The sequence below is a fragment of the Triticum dicoccoides genome, chromosome 1A (genome assembly GCF_002162155.2).
Source record: "Triticum dicoccoides isolate Atlit2015 ecotype Zavitan chromosome 1A, WEW_v2.0, whole genome shotgun sequence".
Classification (NCBI taxonomy): Eukaryota; Viridiplantae; Streptophyta; class Magnoliopsida; order Poales; family Poaceae; genus Triticum; species Triticum dicoccoides.
In genome coordinates this window covers 584,212,536-584,218,112 of record NC_041380.1, presented here as the reverse complement: position 1 = coordinate 584,218,112, position 5,577 = coordinate 584,212,536, and the positions used below count along the sequence as shown (strand labels likewise).

General features: G+C 43.5%; 1 long non-coding RNA gene across 2 annotated transcripts; it reads right to left on the bottom strand.

The window, feature by feature from the left end:
- Positions 1–491: 491 nt before the first annotated feature.
- Positions 492–2,188, bottom strand: LOC119342984. Of its 2 annotated transcripts, none has more exons than XR_005165858.1 (3): positions 2,074–2,188; positions 677–860; positions 492–571 (listed from the first exon to the last, which is right to left on the bottom strand). It is a non-coding gene; the product is annotated as an uncharacterized LOC119342984 (long non-coding RNA). The 2 variants fall into 2 exon arrangements; XR_005165882.1 differs by lacking the exon at positions 2,074–2,188 and adding an exon at positions 1,747–2,021 and having other exon boundaries at positions 677–828.
- Between the last annotated feature and the right edge of the window lie 3,389 nt (positions 2,189–5,577).

Genomic DNA, 5,577 nt, shown 5'->3' with positions numbered 1-5,577 from the left:
CCACCATGGAAGCAACTCCCCTGACGTACTGCAGGATGTAGTTGGGCCATTGACATGTGGGCCCACTGCAGTATGAGATCCCTGTCCCACCACCACATCCATTTTGAATTTTAAGCAGGTAACCGTAATTGTAATAGTTTTGGTCGCTGATGACAAAAAAAGATGCAATGGATTTTGACCAAGTCACCATCATGTATTGTACTCAGTCGCATCCTCGAGTAATTGATAATGGGGAAAATATCATATGGATACCAATATTGGTATGATAATGTACACTTTACATACATTACTTGTCATTACAAACTTAGCGAATATCCAATTTTCTAAGGGCACACAATATTGTTTGAAAATCGAATCATTACACAGAATCTACATTACCTTTGTACCTTGTCTGGCATTACACATGAATATATTTGCATCAGGTCAGTACACACAAAATACATATGCACTAAGTTGTTCCTACTAAACACTGATTCCCCATCGCAAACGGCATGATGTTACATCAAGCTGCACACGCTCGAGAAGGACCTTCAGTTGTACAGGAAAGTTCAAGCCAACTCAACTGCTTGCACTATATAAGTTAGAAACGTGTATTAGCATTCAAAACCTGAAAAATAAAATCTCTCATGTCCTTCTAAACCTTTAGGACTTTTTTTCCGATCACAGATCAACTCACAAGATAGTTAGGGAGGCATGGAAGGAGCTCAAACCAGTCGGTCTGGCTGATGTTGGGGCGATTATGTTGGCTGATGTTGAACCAGTCCACACTTTGCTGCTCACTGTTATTCTGCTCCCCTCCAAATCGGTCAACAGATGTTACCGCTGCCACTGCTCCGCGCCGTCGAATCAGTAATAGGAAACTATATTATACCTCAAATATTTTTGTCAAGGAAGGATCAGTAATAGGTATAACATATTGTGTATATGATAAAATCGAAGCATCTATGTTCTGCACACATGTCACAATTTCTTGGAGATCCGGCGGAATACACAATATAGATAAACTCTGGGATGTTTGGCATCTTATTAAAATATGTACACAGAATAATAATAAAATATTTAATAAAAGAAACGAAAGAGAATCATAAAAAAGGATTATAGAACCAGTGTTATATATTTCATTTACCCACCAATTTGTGTGATATCAAAAAAAAAACACTCGCAAAAATCTTGCACACTCTTACATATCCACGGTGACTATGGTTTAGAGTAGAGACTCTGACCTGAAACTTGAAAAATAGTCTGGAACACGTACATCACTTAAACGAGAATATGAGATGCCGCTGATCTTTTTATGTGGCGATTCATATTTACATGCCCGGCCAACTTCACAGTAAAAAAACAGAGTGAAAATGGCAATAAAAGAAGGGTGAAATCTATCTCTTTATTTTATCAATGAAGTAGAGAAAGAAAAAATCGAATCAAGGAAGAAAACACCGAGGCGGTTTTATATACAGTATGAGACATCTAGCTTTAGTACAGATGGCATCCAGTTTCCTTTTTGGCTCAATTGTACTTGTACATATTGCACTTCGTTGGACTGCCATCACCACCAATGGCATGAATTAACTACCAAAGTCTTTTCAATTTAACGAAGACCACCCACAAGGAATTGTATGGTGAGGTTAACAAGATAACCCAACACATATTTGTTGTCTTCTTTCTTTTGGTTCGCTATAAATCGCCAACAAAACACTCTCTGATTGAATAGTCAGGTCAATGAGAACACAAGACTTGACCATTTACCTTGGTGGCTATGATACTAAAGTGTCAGACAGTTTTCTCCAAGTGAAACTATGTCGATGATGACTGTATTCCCTAGTGAAGTGGCGGTGCAGAATAAGGCCCTCAATAGTCTCATTCAGACTGCAGCTGGTCTTAGAAAATATTTATAATAAAGCCTCTTCTTCTGTACCTATGTCTTCTTTCTTGGCCTCCCAGACTTATGAGTTGCTGCAGTTATATACCAAGATCTAGATAGACAAGAATCCTAAATGGCACGCAGATGCAGACACACAGAATAATAAGAATCCGAGTAAAAAATTAAAGAGAGGGAGAGGTGGAAGAGCATACTGGGTCGTTGTGATGTTGCTGCCGTTGAGACCAGGTCAATCCGCTACCACTGCCGTTGGGAGGATTGCAAGATATTGATGTTGCAAGAAGCGTTTGATCTGGTCCGACTATGGGGACGAGCTGCTTGCGCCGACAGGAGGAGAGAAGAACGTGTCGCCGCTGCCGTCTCCAGCCGGGTTATGGCGCCGCCACCAGAGTCACCTCATGGACCAACACACTGGATCGAGGTAGTTGGCAACAACAGAACAATTGAATAGAATCTGCAGTTTCTTCTCGAAACCCTCGATCGTTCTGGTTCCGTGGGGCAGCACAGGTAGCGACGATGCTTGGCGGCGTGACGGCGAGAGGCTGACGGATGCATGGTCGGTACTTCGAAAGCCGATGTGGATCTTGGTCTACTATCCTGAGGGAAGGAGAGGTCTGCCTTAGGAAAAGAATTCTATGAGACCACGTCTCACGCGAAACCCATTCTGATGGATGACACGTGACATTCACAAATCACAAAACATCCCCCACCCCCATCCAGGGGGGAGAGATTGGGATGCTTTGTGATTTGTGAATGCCACGTGTCATCCATCAGGACGGGTCTCACCTGCTAACCGTGAGACCTGGTCTCATATAATTTTTTCCTCTGCCTTAGTAGAGAGATTTGGTTGTTAGGATCAATGCGCTAGGAAAGTTTATTTTTTTCGGATAATGCGCTAGGAAAGATAGGATTTGGAATTGATTGTCACTAAACTGTAATTTTATTGTCTGGAAACTGTGATTTCATTGTTTGGTAACTCATCATGTCGAGCAGAAAAATGAGAAAAAATGAAACATAGGAAAAAACTGAAAATGGGTCAGATAACTTTTAGTAAGTAGTGATTTGATTTGAATGAGTTAATGCGTGATATTATTTGGGAAAGTGCTGATTTAATTGAGTTAATGCACGCTCCAAATGGGCCAACCAAAATTAATTATGGTTAAGCAAAAGTTTGTTAATAAGACACTCACTGGTGTAATATAGGGTTCGTCGAGGGGTTGGTGGGAGGTGAGGCGAGACTACCAACTCATCTATTAGGAGTAGAGATTGATCTTGTGAGATAGAAGAGGCATGGAGACGAGAGAGAGAGAGAGAGAGAGAGAGAGAGAGAGATAAGTTGGTGATTTTTTTCTTTTGAGAGATTTGTGAGAGATTGGAGAGAGAAAGATACTTGCTTCGGGTATAGGGATGGCAATGGGTATCCATTACCCGCATACCCTGTGGGTAAAAACCCTATTAGGGTAAGGGTATGGGACAAAAAATTACAAATGGGTACTTAAATGGGAAAATATCATACCCATCGGGTAGAGAGGGTACGGGTATAGGATCGTATAACCCATGCCCGCGTACCCATGTACCCATCTAAAATGTTGACAGGTGAGTTTCCATTAATATCCCAATATATTCATTTCCCCTCCTAATCACGCTAGGTAAAAACTCTAATGTGTATTCAAATTATCTCTATAATTTATCATGATTTCGTGAGCTTAAATTGTATGCATATGTGTTGTTATTTATGATTGTGTGTTCTTGTTTAACATTTTTATATGTCACTTTATAGGCAAGCATTTTTTTATGAGAATATGTTGTTGCACATTGTTGTTTAAAATGTGTTGCTATTAATAATTTATGATTATATGTTGCTTTTTACAACTATTTTCTACTCAATTGATGTGTTGTAAACAAGGGTAATTTTCCCTGCGGGTACCCATACACCCTGTCGGGTGACGGGTATAGGAAAAAATTGTACCCTTGACGGGTATGGGTATGGGTGATGGGTAAACTCAGGGCGGATGGGTAAGGGTATGGGGTAGCTCCACCCGTACCCATACCCTACGGGTGCCATCACTACTCGGGTAAGATTTAGAGTTTTAGACAAACATGAGAGAGAGAGGCACGTGGAAGATTTATTTCCTTTTTAGAGATATGGGACATTTTTTTCTTTTGAGAGATGTGGGACGTCTTTTTCTGATTAACGTTATAAGGACTAATCTACGCCCTTATAATTCGGACCCACTGGATTGACAGTTCTAATTTTCTGATTAACGTGGTAATTTCTAGGAAGTCGGTAATTAGTATAGGTATAGATAGATAGATATATGATGGGGAACGTTGCAGAAAACAAAAAATTTCCTATGGTTTCACCAAGATCTATCTATGAGTTCATCTAGCAACGAGTGATCGGATGCATCTACATAACTTTGTAGATCGCGAGCGAAAGCGTTCAAAGAACGGGGATGAGGTAGTCGAACACGACGTGATCCAAATCACCGGAGATCCTAGCACCGAACGGACGGCACCTCCGCGTTCAACACACGTACGGTCAGCGTAACGTCTCATTTTTCTTGATCCAGCAAGAGGGAAGGAGATGTTGAGGAAGATGGCTCCAGCAGCAGCACGACGGCGTGGTTATGATGGAGCTGCAGTACTCCGTCAGGGCTTCGCCGAGCACTATGGAGGAGGAGAAGGTGTTGGAGAGGGAGAAGGAGGCAATCAAAGGCGTGTATCAAAAAGCCCTCCTTCCCCCACTATATATAGGAGGGCCAAGGGGGGGGGGCGCCGGCCCTAGGAGATCCAATCTCCTAGGGGGGTGCGGCCAAGGGGAGGAATCCTCCTCCCCAAGGCACCTAGGAGGTGCCTTCCCCTCCTAGGACTCTTCCCTTAGGGTTTCCCCCACCCTAGGCGCATGGGCCCTAGGGGGAAGTGGCGCCCCAGCCCACTTTGGGCTGGATCCCTTCCCACTTCAGCCCATGGGGCCCTCCGGGATAGGTGGCCCCACCCGGTGGACCCCCGGGACCCTTCCGGTGGTCCCGGTACAATACCGATGACCCCGAAACTTGTCCTGATGGCCGAAACAGGACTTCCCATATATAAATCTTTACCTCCGGACCATTCCGAACTCCTCGTGACGTCCGGGATCTCATCCAGGACTCCGAACAACATTCGGGTTACTGCATATACATATCCCTACAACCCTAGCGTCACCGAACCTTAAGTGTGTAGACCCTACGGGTTCGGGAGACATGTAGACATGACCGAGACGACTCTCCGGTAAATAACCAACAGCGGGATCTGGATACCCATGTTGTCTCCCACATTCTCCTCGATGATCTCATCGGATGAACCACGATGTCGAGGATTCAAGCAACCCCGTATACAATTCCCTTTGTCAATCGGTATGTTACTTGCCCGAGATTCGATCGTCGGTATCCCAATACCTCGTTCAATCTCGTTACCGGCAAGTCACTTTACTCGTACCATAATGCATGATCCCGTGACCAGACACTTGGTCACTTTGAGCTCATTATGATGATGCATTACCGAGTGGGCCCAGTGATACCTCTTCGTCATACGGAGTGACAAATCCCAGTCTTGATCCATGTCAACCCAACAGACACTTTCGGAGATACCCGTAGTATACCTTTATAGTCACCCAGTTACGTTGTGACGTTTGGTATACCCAAAGCACTCCTACGGTA